Source organism: Camellia sinensis, chromosome 15 (genome assembly GCF_055761805.1).
Source record: "Camellia sinensis isolate YWXY chromosome 15, ASM5576180v1, whole genome shotgun sequence".
Lineage (NCBI taxonomy): Eukaryota > Viridiplantae > Streptophyta > Magnoliopsida > Ericales > Theaceae > Camellia > Camellia sinensis.
This window is the reverse complement of record NC_138975.1, coordinates 134,172,994-134,191,072: the sequence shown is the minus strand read 5'-3', so window position 1 is coordinate 134,191,072 and position 18,079 is coordinate 134,172,994. Positions and strand designations below refer to the sequence as shown.

At 38.4% G+C, this 18,079-nt stretch overlaps 2 pseudogenes; one reads left to right on the top strand and one right to left on the bottom strand.

Moving 5' to 3' along the window:
* Nucleotides 1-10,010: 10,010 nt before the first annotated feature.
* LOC114284680 (ribonucleoside-diphosphate reductase small chain-like) lies at nt 10,011-11,027 on the bottom strand (annotated as a pseudogene).
* Nucleotides 11,028-11,368: 341 nt separating this feature from the next.
* LOC114284681 (ribonucleoside-diphosphate reductase small chain-like) lies at nt 11,369-12,647 on the top strand (annotated as a pseudogene).
* Nucleotides 12,648-18,079: the final 5,432 nt, after the last annotated feature.

Genomic DNA, 18,079 nt, shown 5'->3' with positions numbered 1-18,079 from the left:
GAGTTGTTATAGGTTGGTTAGGTTTTGGTTTCAATTCTTTGTTGCCCTGTTTTTAGGAGGTCCGCTCGAGCGGGTCTTCTTGCGCTCGAGCGGAGATTGTACGCTCCCAGTTTTTCGTGTCCCCGCAAAACTTTTGCAGGTGTGATTTTTACGCTCGAGCGGGTTTCTCTACGCTCGAGCGGTGGCGCTCGAGCGGGTAGTATCTTTGGGTGTAAGTTTTGGGAGGGGGAAATCTACGCTTGAGCGGACTGGTTTTTGCGCTCGAGCGGATGTACTTTATTCTTGTGTCTTGGCGCTCAAGCGGGTCTTATTGCGCTCGAGCGGACCTAGTTTTTTGTTCTTGACGCTCGAGCATTGTGTTCCCCGCTCGAGCGGGAATGTCGTATATCAGTTAGCAGCTGGGCATTTTAAAATCACTTTTTACATTCTCACTCTCTCTCTCTTACTTTCTAAAAAGACTTTTTAAGAGTTCCTCTCTCTAGAAACTCCCTTCTCTCTAGGGTTTGATCTAGCTAGAGTGTTTCCCTTCCCTTCGACCTTTGAAAGAGTTGGGTTGATCGTTGAGGGCTACGTTTTGATCCGAGTATATTGAGTTTTGGAGCACGTTGAGTTTCTTCACATTCTTTCCTTGAGCTCCGAATTTGAGGTAGGGATTCCTATTCACTCTTATGGTCTTTGACCTAGATTTTTGGTTGTTTTGATAAAGTGTTGAAGTTGCGAAATTTTGGGACTTAGGGTTTCAAAATGTTGAAAGAGGGTTTTGTTATTTTGATTTCAAGAATGTGTATTTTGAGTTTCAAAATAATGATATTGTTGTTGGTTGTTGAAATATAGACCATTGGGTCAATATTGGGAAATGTGGTAGAAAACCCTAATTGGTTATATAAATTAATTGGTATGATTAATTTGAGAAAATGGTGGTTATATGGAATTGAGTTGGAAATAATGAAATTGGTTCATTATATGGTTGAATAGTGGAGTTAGATTCATTAATTGCTCACTTTGGAAAACATTGATATTTTATCTGTTGGAGCTTTTATTTTCTGTTTAGAAATAATTGCTTGGGCTACCGGTGGAGGGTAGTTTTGATTGTTGTAGACAATGCATGATGATTAGGCAAAGTAAAACTAATCAATTGGATATGTCATAGAGTATGACGATTGGTAGAATACATTAACGTTATGTATTGATTGATTATGTGTATGACCTTTGTGTATATACGTTGTGTGTGTGTGGGAGGAGATAGGGGATGTACTCCACGGTTTAGGGGAAGATAGGGGATGGGCCTCTAAATCGGATGTTGTTTGGGAGGAGATAGGGGATGGACTCCACTGATACAGCTCATATGCTTATCAGATAATGTGTTGACATAGCTCATATGCTTATCTTTGGAAGTGTTGATACAGCTCATATGCTTATCTTTGGAAGTATGGATATAGCTAATATGCATATCTGTTGAAATGTGGATACAACTTGTATGCTTATCTGTTGAGATGTTGATACAACTAGTATGTTCATCCACTGTAAAAATGGGAAATGTTTAATATGAGTCACTGTCTCATATAAGTGGTTGGCCAGGTTCTGAGCCATTGATGTAAATTGTGAAATTGATAAGAAATGGAAACTGAAATGAAACATGAACATAGTGGTCATAAAATGGAAATGGGTTATGAATTGGTTTATGAAAATTGAACATTTATCAATTGCTAATGTCTTAGTCTTTGCTCATACTGTGTTTAGCATATCTCTATTGGGCATTGGCTCACATTTTATGGGACATTATTTTCAGGTACAGGTAGTATGCCACCTCCAAGGACATAGCTTGGATGATGATGAGAGTTGAAGGCTCTTTTTGTTTATTTTGTTTGTATTACATGTATATCAAGCCAAGGGCTTATTTTGTATAGAGTTAGTACTTTTCTTTTGTGTAACCAGGTGTTGACTTGGAAAGCTGTAAGCCCATAGGGCATTTGCTTTTGTTGTTAACATGTAATACAGTGTAAAAAGTACTCTGATGAATGGAAATGGTTGGTTTCTTTTATATCAATGCATGTTTAAAGTAATGGGTTTTATGTATTATTTTGAGGGCGTTACAACTTGGTATCAAAGCGTACCGGGTTCGAATACTTTGGGCACGTGGAAAGTGATTAGGATCACAATGGGTTTGTCTCGCTTGATAAAGACTTAGATGTAGTGTCATATGCTATGTGCTTAAATTGATAACATGCTTATGTGACTATGTAGGTATGGAATGTAGTTTCTAGGATGTTGGTTGGATCCTTGGGTTTCTGGGAGTCTTGTTGGAAAAGCACTTGATCAATGCTGTTTCTAACCGGAACTCTAGTAACGCCACGGGACTATCATTATCCGGAAATGAAATTCGTAAGTGCTTATGTGTCTATGTGCTTACGTGGAGTGAATTACAGTTGTCCATGTATTAGGATGCGAATGTTTAGTTTCGGCACATTTATGAATGTGCTAACGTTCTTCGTTACCTTTATTAGGATGTCAGGACGAGGACGTGGTAGATGAGACAGGCATGGTAGGCAGCAGATGCCTTTACCGGATGATATTCCGGCACAGCAGGAGGGGGTTAGCCAGGCCAATGTGGCCGAGCTAGTAGGTCAGGAGGCTATAGGCGCTTTAGCCCGAGGGATAGCCGATGCTTTGAGGGAGTCTGTGGGTATTTTCCGAGTTGAGAATCCAGTTCAGGCTCCAGTTCAGGCCTAGGTTGTTGAGGCAGGGCCTTTCTTCTTGAAGAGGGAATTCTTCTAGTCCAATCCGGACGAGTTTGTTGGGGATTCGAAGGAGCCACTTAAGGCTGACGAGTGGTTGGAACAGATGGAGAAGACGTTCGAGATGCTTGGCATCGAGGACGAGGCTTTAAAGGTGACCTTGGCATCCTTCTAGCTGAAGGGAGATGCGGGTCAATGGTGGAAGTACGAGAAGGGCAGTGTTGGTGGTGCATGGGAGGCGTTTGTGAATGCTTTCCAGGAGAAGTTTTTATCTTTAGTTGCTAGGGAGAAGCTGAGGGAGCAGTTTTGCCAGCTTAGACAGTAGAGCTTGTCAGTGGCCGAGTTTGAGGCTACTTTTACTAGTCTGTCCAGGTTTGTACCTGAACTGGTGGCGTCCGAGGAACGCCGTTGTTTTGAGTTTGAGCGGAAGTTGAGGCGTGGACTCAAGTTGAGGGTTGGAGGGTCCTTTATTCGAGAGTACAGACGTTTGGTTGATGTTGCTGCTCATATGGAGATTATGATACAGGAGGAAGACGAGGGGCAGAGAGGCTCCAAGAGGAGCCAAGATGGTCAGGGTGACGGCATGAGACAGAGGGGTTCTAACCCTCAGCAGTCTCAGGGTGGTTTGGCTAGATCGACCTTTCCAGTGCCGAGTGCGGGCTCTGGGAGAGGTAGTCAGGGAGGCTTGACTTGTTTTGTGTGTGGCCAGCTGGGTTACAAGTCTTCGGTTTGCCCGCAGAAGGGAGGGGGTCAGTGAGCTGCTTCTTCTTCAACTAGACCTCAGGGCCAGAGTCAGGGCAGGGGCCAGCCTTTGTCTTGCTATCAGTGTGGTCAGCCTGGGCACCTAAAGAGGTTTTGCCCACAGTTGAGTGCTACTTCAGGAGTGTCTGGTTCTAGGCGGACGCAGAGTTATCAGCCAGCTCAGTCTGTGCAGGCCTCGAGGGCCAATCTGGGAGCTTCGTCATCCCAGTCAATGCAGCAGTCTTTTGCTCCTAGAGGTGAACAGGTAGATCAGGGGCCTACAGGGCGCGTGTATGCTGTTACCGCGTAGGATCTAGTACCGGCTCCATCAGTTGTGAGAGGTACCTTCTTGTTTTGCAACTCGGTCGCTAATGTATTGATTGATACGGGTGCATCTCATTCTTTTGTATCTGCTACATTTGCATCTGTTTTGGAATTGGAGTTGGCACAGTTAGCATCTCCTATATGTGTGGTATTGCCTATTGGTGGTGAGTTGATCTTGAAACAAGGTGTTAGAGGTTGTGATATAGAGGTCGCCGACCATAGGCTTCCTTTCCCGTTTGTTGTCATGCCCATGAAGGGTTTTGATGTTATTTTGGGTATGGACTGGCTATCGTCATACCGAACTGTTATTGATTGCTACCACCAGAGGGTCACAGTTTGTACCTTGAGCGGAGAGTATTTCCATTTCTTGGGGAATCGGGTTGGTAGTGTGTTGCCACCGATGTATGATCCGCGAGGGCGGAATAAGCTTAGTGGTCTACTTGCTAGCTTTATAAGTGGTGAGTGTGATGAGACTCAGATTGTATTGCCGAGGGTGGTTTGTGAGTATTCGGATGTTTTTTCCGAGGATCTCGTTAGTTTGCCACCTCACCGAGAGATAGAGTTCTCTATTGATTTAGTGCCCGACACAATGCCGATTTCTATGGCACCTTATCGTTTTGCCCCAGCCGAGTTGAGTGAGTTGAAGATTCAGCTCCAGGAATTGCTAGATAAGGGTTTTGTTCGCCCTAGAGTTTCGCCGTGGGGAGCACCAGTCCTCTTTGCTAAAAAGAAAGATGGTGCCTTGAGATTGTGTATAGACTACCGGAAGTTGAATCGGGCTACAGTCAAGAATAAGTACCCTACGCCCCGTATAGATGATCTGTTTGACCAGTTGAAGGGTTCCTGTTGTTTCTCTAAGATAGACTTGAGATCGGGTTACCACCAGTTGAGGGTTAGGGAGGAGGATATTCCTAAGACGGCATTCTGTACACGGTATGCCCATTATGAGTTTCTGGTGATGCCATTCGGGCTTACCAATGCACCAGCATCTTTATGGACTTGATGAACCGGATCCTCCGGGAATTCTTGGATCGATTTGTAGTCGTTTTCGTGGATGACATTCTTATCTATTCGCCTTCTGAGGAGGAGCACGAGGAACACTTGAGAGTGGTGCTCGAGTTGCTTAGAGCCTATAAGCTGTATGCCAAGTTTGGAAAGTGTGAGTTCTGGCTAGGAGAGGTCAAATTCTTAGGCTATGTGGTATCCGGGAAAGGGGTGTCTACTGATACATCCAAGGTAGAGGCAGTGCAAGATTGGGCACAGCCTAAGAGTGTGTTTGAGATCTGTAGTTTTCTGGGATTAGCTGGGTATTACAATCGATTTGTGAAAGATTTCTCCAGGCTAGCTTCGCCGTTGACTAGATTGACGCGAAAAGGGGTTAAGTTTGTGTGGAGTGAAACTTGCGAAAAGTCGTTCCAAGAGTTGAAGGTTAGATTGACCACCGCTCCGGTTTTGATTATTCCGGAGAGAGGGTTGGGTTATGCGGTTTATTGTGATGCCTCACGAGAGGGTTTGGGTTGTGTGTTGATGCAAGAGGGGAAAGTGGTAGCTTATGGCTCACGTCAGTTGAAAATACACGAGAAGAACTATCCTACACACGGCCTAGAGTTAGCAGCAGTGATCTTCGCTTTGAAGATTTGGAGGCACTACCTTTATGGTGAGAGGTTCGAGGTGTTCTCGGACCACAAGAGTTTGAAGTACCTGTTTACACAGAGAGACTTGAATTTGAGGTAGAGGAGATGGATGGAGTTCATTGAGGACTATGATTTTGAGTTGCATTATCACCCGGGAAAGGCCAACGTAGTGGCCGATGCCCTTAGTAGGAAATCTATTAGTGATGTAGCTTGTATAGCCATCCGGGAATGGAAGATGTTGGGTGCACTTGGCGAGTTTAACTTGCTTCTGAGTGAATCAGCTGAGGCTGCGGCCTTGTTTTCTGTTATTGTGCAGCCTACACTTGTGACCTGAGTGTTAGAGGCACAGAGAGGTGACCTTGAGGTAAAATCCCTCCGAGAGAAGATCTCAAATGGGAAGGTTGAGAAGGGTTTGATGGTGTATCCCGACCTGAGTGTGAGATACTGAGACCGTTTGTTTGTGCTGGAGTCTTGCCGAGAGGAAGTACTCCGAGAGTTCCATCATTCACGTCTTGCGGTGCATCCGGGAGGCACTAAGATGTATCGAAATTTGGGTCGCCAGTTCTGGTGACGGGGTATGAAGAGAGATGTGGCTGTTTTCGTATCGAAATGCCTTACTTGCTAGCAAGTGAAGGCCGAGCATCAGAGGCCAGCGGGTTTGTTGCAACCCTTGCCTATTGCCGAGTGGAAGTGGGAGCATGTCACAATGGACTTCGTTGTAGGTCTTCCGAGGACTCAGCGGGGTAGTGATGCCATTTGGGTGATTGTGGACCGGTTGACTAAGTCGGTGCACTTCATTCCTATGCACGTGAGAGATTCGGTAGATCATCTCGCCGACTTGTATATTCGGGACATAGTGAGATTGAACGGGGTCCCAGTGACGATCGTCTCAGATAGAGATCCTCGTTTTACTGCTAGGTTGTGGCAGAGCTTACAGAGTGCCTTGGGCACTAGGTTGACCTTTAGTACGGTTTATCATCCTCAGACTGACGGGCAGTCCGAGCGTACTATTCAGATCCTTGAGGATATGCTTCGAGGTTGTGTCCTTGACTTTAGTGGGACGTGGGAGAGGCACTTGCCCTTGGTGGAGTTTGCCTACAACAACAGTTTTCAGTCTAGTATCGGTATGGCACCGTTTGAGGCCTTGTATGGCCGACCGTGTAGGTCTCTAGTGTGTTGGGCCGAGGTGGGTGATGCACCTTTGTTGGGTTCGGAGTTGGTTAGGGAGACCACGGAGAAAGTTGAGCTTATCCGTAGAAGGCTTGTTACAGCCCAGAGTCGCCAAAAGAGTTATGCCGACCGTAGGAGGAGGCCTTTGGCGTTTGAGGTAGGTGATCATGTCTTCTTGAAAATATCACCTAGGTGAGGTTTGATGAGGTTTGGGAAGAGTGGGAAGTTATCCCCTCGGTTTATTGGTCCCTTTGAGATCCTTGAGAGGGTTGGCGAGGTTGCTTATCGTTTAGCTTTACCGCCGCAGTTGTCCGGAGTGCATGACGTGTTTCATGTGAGTATGCTTCGGAAGTATGAGCCGGATCCGTCCCATGTGTTAGATTGGACCGACTTGGAGATAGATGAGGATGCCTCGTATGAGGAGAGACCGGTTCGGGTCTTGGATAGGCGGGATCAAGTCCTGCGTAGCAAGACCATTCCTTTGGTAAAGGTTTTGTGGAAGCATCACGGAGTGGAGGAAGCCACTTGGGAATGTGAGTTGGAAGTCTGCGAGAAATATCCGGACTTGTTTGTTGATGTGTAACCATGTATTGGTAATTTTGTAATATCGTTGAACTTTAAGAACATTACATGTGTCTTAAGTTGTACAACATTGTGAATGTTTTGGTTAATGGAAGTTTGTTTTAACATTGCGTATGTTAAGTATATTGTGAAAATGCAAGCATAATGATAATGTTGCATGTATTTTGGAATTGTGGAAAATGAGTTGAAATTGGTAAATTTCAAAAGAATGCATATTGATAATGCAGGTTGTTATGAATAATGTGATATGCCTCTTGAAAAGAGATGGGATTGACCGGTAATGGGTCGGGCTGTTTAATATTATGTTGTGATAATGTTGGGAATTGAGAAAATCTTGTTTTTGAAAAAGTTGTATTTAATTTCGGGGATGAAATTCTTTAAGGGGGGAGGTTATAGCGATCCCGGTTGTCCCTTTACTGTTCTGTTGTATTCCGGACTCGGTTCCGTGATATTGGTGGTGGTATACCTTGTTGTCATCCTTTAATTCCACTTGATTGAGTTTTAGGATGTATTGGGCAGAGTTGTTACAAGTTGGTTAGGCTTTGGTTTCAATTCTTTGTTGCCCAATTTTTAGGAGGTCCACTCGAGCGGGTCTTCTTGCGCTCGAGCGGAGATTGCACGCTCCCAGTTTTTTGTGTCCCTGCAAAACTTCTGCAGGTGTGATTTTTACGCTCGAGCGGGTTTCTTTATGCTCGAGCGGTGGCGCTCGAGCGGGTAGTATCTTTGGGTGTAAGTTCTGGGAGGGGGAAATCTACGCTTGAGTGGACTGGTTTTCGCGCTCGAGCGGATGTACTTTATTCTTGTGTCTTGGCGCTCGAGCGAGTCTTATTGCGCTCGAGCGGACCTAGTTTTTTGTTCTTGACGCTCGAGCGTTGTGTTCTCCGCTCAAGCGGGAATGTCGTATATCAGTTGGCAGCTGGGCATTTTAAAATCACTTTTTACATTCTCTCTCTCTCTCTCTCTCTCTCTCTCTTACTTTCTAAAAAGACTTTTTGAGAGTTCCTCTCTCTAGAAACTCCCTTCTCTCTAGGGTTTGATCTAGTTAGAGTGTTTCCCTTCCCTTCGGCCTTTGAAAGAGTTGGGTTGATCGTCGATGGCTACGTTTTGATCTGAGTATATTGAGTTTTGGAGCACGTTGAGTTTCTTCACCTTCTTTCCTTGAGCTCCGAATTTGAGGTAGGGATTCCTACTCACTCTTATGGTCTTTGACCTAGATTTTTGGTTGTTTTGATAAAGTGTTGAAGTTGGGAAATTTTGGGACTTAGGGTTTTAAAATGTTGAAAGAGGGTTTTGTTATTTTGATTTCAAGAATGTGTATTTTGAGTTTCAAAATAATGATATTGTTGTTGGTTGTTGAAATATAGACTATTGGGTCAATATTGGGAAATGGGGTAGAAAACCCTAATTGGTTGTATAAATTAATTGGTATGATTAATTTGAGAAAATGGTGGTTATTTGGAATTGAGTTGAAAATAATGAAATTGGTTCATTATATGGTTGAATAGTGGAGTTAGATTCATTAATCGCTCACTTTGGAAAACATTGATATTTTATCTGTTGGAGCTTTTATTTTATGTTTAGAAATAATTGCTTGAGCTACCGGTGGAGGGTAGTTTTGATTCATCAATCAACACGTTATGTATTGATTGATTATGTATATGACCTTTGTGTATATACGTTGTGTGTGTGTGGGAGGAGATAGGGGATGTACTCCACGGTTTAGAGGAAGATAGGGGATGGACCTCTAAACCGGATGTTGTTTGGGAGGAGATAGGGGATGGACTCCACTGATATAGCTCATATGCTTATCAGATAATGTGTTGATGTAGCTCATATGCTTATCTTTGGAAGTGTTGATACAACTCATATGCTTATCTTTGGAAGTATGGATATAGCTAATATGCATATCTGTTGAAATGTAGATACAACTTGTATGCTTATCTGTTGAGATGTTGATACAACTAGTATGTTTATCCACTGTAAAAATGGGAAATGTTTAATATGAGTCACCGTCTCATATAAGTGGTTGGCCAGGTTTTGAGCCATTGATGTAAATTGTGAAATTGATAAGAAATGGAAACTGAAATGAAACATGAACATAGTGGTCATAAAATGGAAATGGGTTATGAATTGGTTTATGAAAATTGAACATTTATCAATTGCTAATGTCTTAGTCTTTGCTCATACTGTGTTTAGCATATCTCTATTGGGCGTTGGTTCACCCTTTATGGGACATTATTTTCAGGTACAGGTAGTATGCCACCTCCAAGGACATAACTTGGATGATGATGAGAGTTGAAGGCTCTTTTTGTTTATTTTGTTTGTATTACATGTATATCAAGCCAAGGGCTTATTTTGTATGGAGTTAGTACTTTTCTTTTGTGTAACCAGGTGTTGACTTGGAAAGCTGTAAGCCCATAGGACATTTGCTTTTGTTGTTAACATGTAATACAGTGTAAAAAGTACTCTGATGAATGGAAATGGTTGGTTTCTTTTATATCAATGCATGTTTAAAGTAATGGGTTTTATGTATTATTTTGGGGGCGTTACATGTACACTTTATTCTCTTGAATATATTGTCAATTTCTTGTATCATGAATGTATGAAATTATGGGTTTATTTTGAGGGCGTTACATTAACTTTTTAGTTTATTTTGTTTTTTTTTTAAAAACTATTTTAACCAAAAAAACCAACCTAACCAATATGCCAAACAAGTACGTAATAATTTGAGACTAAAATAACTACAAAAATACAAAATAAACTAAAAAACTAATAAGATAAAATATTATATCCAAACTATAGTTATTTCATTTTATTTTTTTTACAAAAGTTTAAAAAATCAAAAAAACTCATCCCAGACAAAACTTTTTAACTCCAAACTAAAATAACTAAAAAACCAAAAAACCAACCCACATCTCAAACAAATCCTCAATAAAATCATAACTTCATATTGCAATTAGGCCCAACAATTTGTCATTAGAGCTAATTCTCATTCTTACCATGTTTGACATATCATTAAACCTTGCCCCTGTAATATATACTAATCTTGTCCAAGCAAAATCAACACAACAATTTCATTTTTTCTTGAAATTCTTTCTTTTCCCTTGTATATTCATTTAATTCAAAGATTAAACACAAATATCAGACCAACCAACAAACAAACACAGTTAAACAAACTTTCACATCTTAAAAAAAAAAAAATACAAGAATTACCCAAAAAATACTAAAAATAGTTAGAAATCTTCATCAAGCTTGAAGACATGAAGCCAACCATTCCCATTCAAGCTATTCATCACAGAAGCCTTCTGATACTCCCCAACTCTCTTTTCAAAGAAATTAGTCTTTTCTTGCAAACTAATCAGCTCCATCCAATCAAATGGGTTCTGGGCATCATACAATTTTCCATATCCCAAAACCCCCAAAAGCCTATCAGCCACAAACTCAATATACTTACTCATCAGATCACCGTCCATCCCTACTAGTCCACACGACAAAGCGTTGCACAGGAACTCTTTCTCTATCTCTACCGCATCAGCAACGATTCCCTTAACTCGCTCCTCACTTAGCTTTTGAGTCAACAGCTCGCAGATCAAGCAAATGAACTCGCAGTGTAAACCCTCGTCTCGCGAAATCAACTCATTCGAGAAGGTGAGTCAGGGTATCAAGCCTCGTTTTTTGAGCCAGAAGATTGAGTAAAATCTACCGGAGAAGAAGATTCCTTCGACGCAAGCAAACCCTTTTGAAGACTCAATTTCACACACCTTAACCCGATTTTCATACCACAAACCCTAGCCTTGACCTCATTTTTGTCACCCTAATTCGCCTTACGTGTTTGGCACATGCGTTGAGAATGAAATGTCCATTTTGACCTTCGTAGCAGCCTTTTGTATCACATGAAATGCACGTGCAACGCTATTCCGTTAATGATTTGGACGGCAGACACATATTGGACTTGACAAACACACTTTCTTAAAGTTTAGGGATTACAGAAACACAATCAATAGTTAAGGGACCAAATAGACAAAACGCATATAGTTTAGGGGATAAAAGTGTAATTAACCCTCGAAATTATTAATATTTTAGCATTACATGCTTCTTAATGAAAATTTATAGAATTGTCGTCAACATTATTCATCTATTCTAATATATAAAGTGAGGGTTGCTGTGGGTGTTGACATATATATGTCTCATAGTTTTGGTATTTTCAAAATATTTATGTAGTTGATATTTATGTTAAAAAAAAAAAATAAAATAAACAAAACTTGAAGCTAAGATCATTAATTTGGCAAAACAAGCTTTTATCACTTGACCAACACATACTATATCTATAAGTTTTTATCATTATTTTTAGGGTTAATTACACTTTTATCCCCTAAACTATATGCGTTTTGTCTATTTGGTCCCTTAACTATTGATTGTGTTTCTGTAATCCCTAAACTTTAAGAAAGTATGTTTGTCAAGTCCAATATGTGTTTGCCGTCCAAATCATTAACGGAATAGCGTTGCACGTGCATTTCATGTGATACAAAAGGCTGCTACGAAGGTCAAAATGGACATTTCATTCTCAACGCATGTGCCAAACACGTGAGGCGAATTGGGGTAACAAAAGGAAAATGTTTGGTGGTCACAAATTCTGCGACTCAAATGGCCCGAAAATGTCAAAACGACATCGTTTTGGCATTTTTAGAGTTGTTTTGTACCCAAAACGACGTCGTTTTGGTATTTTCGGGCCACTTGAGCCACAGAATTTGTGGGCATCAATCATTGCCCGTAACAAAAATAAGGTTAAGGCTAGGGTTTGTGGTATGAAAACCGGGTTAAGGCGTGTGAAATTGAGTCTTCAGAAGGGTTTGCTTGCGTCGAAGGGATCTTCTTCTCCGGTAGCTTTTACTCAATCTTCTGGTTCAAAAAACGAGGCTTGATGCCTGGACTTACCTTCTTGAATGAGTTGATTTCACGAGACAAGGGTTTGCACTGCAAGTTCGCTTGCTTGATCTACAAGCTGTTGACTTAGAAGCTGAGTAAAGAGTGAGTTAAGGGAATTGTTGCTGATGCGGTGGAGATAGAGAGAGAGTTCGTGTGCGACGCTTTGTCGTGTGGACTAGTGGGGATGAACGGTGATCTGATGAGTAAGTATATTGAGTTTGTGGCTGATAGGCTTTTAGGGGCTTTGGGATGTGGAAAATTGTATGATGCCTAGAACCCATTTGATTGGATGGAGCTGATTAGTTTGCAGGGAAAGACTAATTTCTTTGAGAAGAGAGTTGGGGAGTACCAGAAGGCTTCTGTGATGAATAGCTTGAATAGGAATGGTCGGCTTTATGTCTTCAAGCTTGATGAAGATTTCTAAATATTTTTTGTATTTTGTGGGTAATTCTTGTATTTTTTTTTTATAGATGTGAAAGCTTGTTTAACTGTGTTTGTTTGTTGGTTGGTCTGATATTTGTGTTTAATCTTTGAATTAAATGAATATACAAGGGGAAAAAAGAATTTTAAGAAAAATTTGAAATTGTTGTGTTGATTTTGCTTTGACAAGATTAGTGTATATTATAGGGGCAAGGTTTAATGACATATCAAACATGGTAAGAATGAGAATTAGCTCTAATGACAAATTGTTGGGCCTAATTGCAATATGAAGTTGTGATTTTATTGAGGATTTGTTTGAGATGCGGGTTGGTTTTTTAGTTATTTTAGTTTGGAGTTAAAAAGTTTTGTTTGGGATGAGTTTTTTTGATTTTTTAAACTATTGCAAAAAAAATTAAAAAAAATAAAATAACCATAGTTTGGATATGATATTTTATCTTATTAGTTTTTTAGTTTATTTTGTATTTTTGTGGTTATTTTATTCTCAAATTATTACGTTCTTGTTTGGCATATTGGTTGGGTTGGTTTTTTTGGTTAAAAAAAATGAAATAAGCTAAAAAGTTAATAAGAAAAAATGTTACATTTAAACTATACTCATTTTTTTTATAATAAAAGTCAAAAAAATCAAAAAGTCTATTTCAAATGATATTTTTTAACCCTAATCTAATAGTGAAAAAATTAAATGATATCAGAGGATTGGCGGGAACATTTCCTCCAATTTTATGTGTCTGTAAAATGTCCCCTTTGGCCTCCACTAACACTATTTCGTTAATGATTTGAACGGCAAACACAAATTGAACTTGACAAACATACTTTTTTAAAGTTTAGGGACTACAGAAACACAATCAATAATTAAGGGATCAAATAGACAAAACGCGTATATTTTAGGGGGGTAAAAGTATAATTAACCCTTATTTTTATATTATTATATTTTCTTGAATTGCACACACATTGTATGTATAGCCCCTTAGTTAATATAAAATGTATATCTCAATTGGTGTGAACGATATTGTGTATATGTGTCTGTGTTTTTTTTTTTTCCCCAAAAATAATCTACCGATACAGTAATTATCCATTTAATAACAGTTATAATCTAATAAATTTTGAATGACTTTTCCTAGACAACAAAAACTGTCCAAATCACTTTCCTCCATCTTTAAATTATCTAAATATAAAATCACAACCCCATCATTAAGCTCTGTTTGGTAAGCGATTAAAATAATTAAGGACAGTCGTGCTAGAGGCCTTCAAATTTCGAGGCTCGAATGCCTCGAATCATGATATATATATATATATTTCGTGTTGGTTTGGTTTTTTTTTTTTTTTTTTTTTTTTTTTAAGGGTGGTTATGTGTAGGAGTCTGCTAAAAAACTAGACATTCCTCACAAACTCAACCTGTGTAGTTTGATAAGGTGAGTGAGTTGGGTTGGACTGGTTTGATGATAAAATTGACTAATCAGTTAGGTTGCTGGTGAAGATTTGTTAATTCCGTACAGTTTTGTATGAGTCCCTACTATATTTTTCAAATCAGGACGACTAACTGATCAGTCAATTTTATCACAAAATCAGTCCAACCCAACTCACTCACCTTATCAAACCACATAGGCTGAGTTGGTCCGAGATGTCTAATTTTTTAGCACACCCATACACATAACCACCTTTGCTAAAAAAAAAAAAGAAAAAAAAAAAGAGAAAAATCAAACTAACACATAAAAAAAAAAAAATGCCTCGAAATTTCGAGACCTCAAGCATTTTTCAATTAAGAATTCAAAAAGTGATTAAAAAATTAAAAAGTTAAAAAATCATACAAAAATCTAAAAATCTTTTCCATTATCTTTACTTTTTACATGTTTTTGGGTAAAAATTAAAAATTTATTCTAAAATATTTTAATTTTTTCACCTTATTTTTTAAGAGAAATTACAATTTAATAGGTTTTTCAAAAAATAATTACAAATTAATGAGAAAATTTATGATCTTAATTGTTAATATTTGTAAAAGTTATCATTGATTTGTAATTATTTTTTCAAATTATCACTCATTTGATATTTCTTTTACATTTATAGCCTCTCCAAATAACTTTTTAAATTATTATATTTTAGTCATTCTAATGGATTAATTTTTACAATAGTTATTTTAACAAAATTTTTCAAGACTAGTTACATTTGATGGCTTTTTAAATAATTTGGTCATATAAATAGGTAAAATAAAGAATACCGCTGCTATACATAGATAAAACAAATTAAGCCAAATAAGAAAAAATATCGTTTTTATATTTTAATTAGAAGAAAAAGTAAAGAGATTGGTTGGAGTTGTTCTTAGCCCCCTCCCCACTCCTAACACACACACACACACACACAAAAACAATTACGTGTAGATTGTAATAAGTAGTTTTATTATCTAATATGTCATATGATAATTAATAGTATTTTTTATCAAATACTATTAAAAAAAGTCACTAATTATTAATTTTTAGCGACAATTTAAAAAATTTGTCACAAAATATGTCACTAATTATAAATTTTAGTGACAGTTTAAAACAATCATCAAACAAAAATCACTCATTTTCAATTTTTAGCGACAGTTTGAAAAATTTGTCATAGAAAGACATCAATAATTGTTAATTTTTGAAAATTTATAAAAATCGTGACAAAAAAAATCACTAATTGTCAATTTTTAGCAATATATGCAAACAATCATCACAGAAAAATTATTTTTAACGATGATTTTAGTAGGACTTATTTTTAATAGGACTTGATGGGAATTAATTCTAACTATTAGGACCTATTAGTAGTTTACTAAAAAAAAAAAAAAACTCTAAAATAAAAAAATTTCCAAGCCAACCCTAACACTATATTAAGATTGAGTGATTTGGAGAGAAAAGCAAAGAAATTAGGAGATATGTATTTCTCTTACTTGTTTGGATAACTTAAGTGAGAAGAAATGAAGAGAAATAGAGAGAAACACATTTCTCTCATAACCCTCATTTTCAATCTTCTCGAAAGTGGAGAGATTGAGAGAGAATATAAACCAACAGATTCTTATAATTTCATAATACCAATTTTGTCCTTGTAAAAATAAAAGAAATAAAATGATTGATACCCATGCCCTTATTAAGGGCTTTTCATATCCAGCACAACGTTTTTGACTCTCCACTTCTCCAACTCTCTCTCCGCTTTCTTCTGGCTCTTCTTTGCCGTGTAGTTAATCATCAATCCTATTTTCATTGTTTTATTTTGTTATGTATATATGTACTATGGCTTGAGATCACCTGTCTTAATTTGTTATACCAATTTTCTGTCTCGTTATTTCGAAAGTTTTTGCCACGGCCGACGATATGCGGAAGAGGAAGCAACAAATAACCACCAATCTGGTAGACATTTAATGAACTATGTAATACTTGGAGCAAATATAAAGGATTGCAGGGCTGTTGAAAAGCCTCTGGTACCTAATCTCATGTTTTTCCAATGCTCTATTTTTTCTTTTTCATTTTTACTAGATCTTAGCAATCTAGTTCTATAGAAAAAAAAAAAAAAAATCTAGAACTGTAAGGTTATGTCTTTATTTAACGAAATCACCATTAGTAGAATTAGACGATTTAAAGGAAGTGAAATTAATTATATTGAATCTTCACAGTGGCGATTGGTCAAAAGATTTTTTGTGCAAGAATTGGAGATGAGTAATCTACAGGTATATAATGGGAACCAAGAAGAGGAAAAAAAAACCCAGAAGAAGGGATTTCATATAACAGAATAATGTAGCTCGGCTTTTTCGGGCCCCCTTTCGAAAGTTTGAAAAAAGGCTTACAGTTCGGACTCCCGCGGTTCTGAATCTAATCTTACAAGTGCAATGTGAAATTGATAAATACCAAAGAGTCCAAATCCGACAAATCGTTTGGAAAATTGATTTTGAATCAAACATGCCAAAATTGGACTGCTTTGCCAGATATAGAGTCGCCGCCTAAATATTTTATTTTGAGAAAATTTAGGAAACTCATGACTCGTGCCAAAGGCCACGTGTCCGTCATCACCAAGATTGTCTCGGCTCGGGAACTTAAGTAAGAGAGGGGAAGGTAATGAATTGGGCACCCCCGCTCGCCCGATCAAAGATCGGCCTTTTCTAATCATAATATGATTTTTATCAACATTATATGCTCTTGTTCTGGTTTATTAGGCTAGCATTTACTATGTGATGCGCGCATACAAGGTATAGACTAGTTTGTCTGAATTGGAACAATTCAATTTCATGTTTTTCGAAAAGGGGTTGATTTTTTCACTTGACAAAGTGGGCTTAAAGTTTGTGAATTTGCTACTTGACAAGTGGGCTTAAACGTACATTCATTGAATCATTCCAATTCAAGCAACAAGCCTTTATCCACAAGCACTCAAACAGTTTAACAAGTAAGCACTTAGCCTCATGGCAAACATGCTAGTCATGGCAGTCACTTACACTCATGCAAGTATGCTAAAGCACTAAGAACTCACCTAGTACTCCAAGCTAAGATAAAACAAAAAAGTTAGAAAAAATATGCATGATACCTTACTATACAAGATGGCTAATGCAACTAAAATAGGCTCAGCTACTTAACATGTTATTTGTAACAATTTCATAGCACGCGTTTAAACACGTATTCAACGAGGTAATAAATGACAATGCAAGTTTGAATGATGAACCAAGCCTCGATGTATGCAAGACAAATGAATTGATGAAAACATGCGATATGCTAATTGAAACGTGATGCCCCTAATCTAACAATCAAAAGCGGATAAATAAAAAGGAGAAAGACGTGGGGTTAGAAGATATACACATTATTACAACATTGATGCCTTCGCGCAGGAGGGTTTGAATGAATAAACTAGCTAAGCTAAACTGCTTAACTAATTTATTACAAACCGAATGAAATAAATTAACTAACTATTCTAAGCTAATTAATTAATTATTACAACAAATTAATTAACTATTCTAGCTAATTACAAAAACGACTAATTAACTGTTCTAGTTAACTAATTAAACAATTACAACAACTAACTAACTAATTAATTACGTACAAGAAATTAACTAATTACAACAACGAAATACTATGCTAAACTAGCTATTCCACCTCAGGAAATGAGGAATGCATAAGGATGCAAGTTTTTCCACCCGAAAACAGCCACTGTCTTGCTACTGTATGCCTTTGTTGCACAACACTTACATTATTTTCCTTCTCTAGATCAACTCTGCTTTGTTTTAGAAACCACTACTGAATTTTTCACTTGTGGCCGGCAGGCCAGAAGTGAGGGGTTACCGGCCATTAGAGGTGGCCTGCCGGCCACTGTCCTTGCTGCAATAGAGGACAAACAGAGCAAGAATAGGGTATTCTCAAGGGTTTTTTGCACACTTTGCCTCTCCTTATTAGCAAATAGGTCGAGGGAGGGACAAAATTTGGTTTACAAACCATCAATTAAGCAATTTCATTGCATGATGGCTTATAGACCAAATTACAAGTTCAATAAATGCAACAAAACAAGACTCCAAAAGCCACCTCCCTA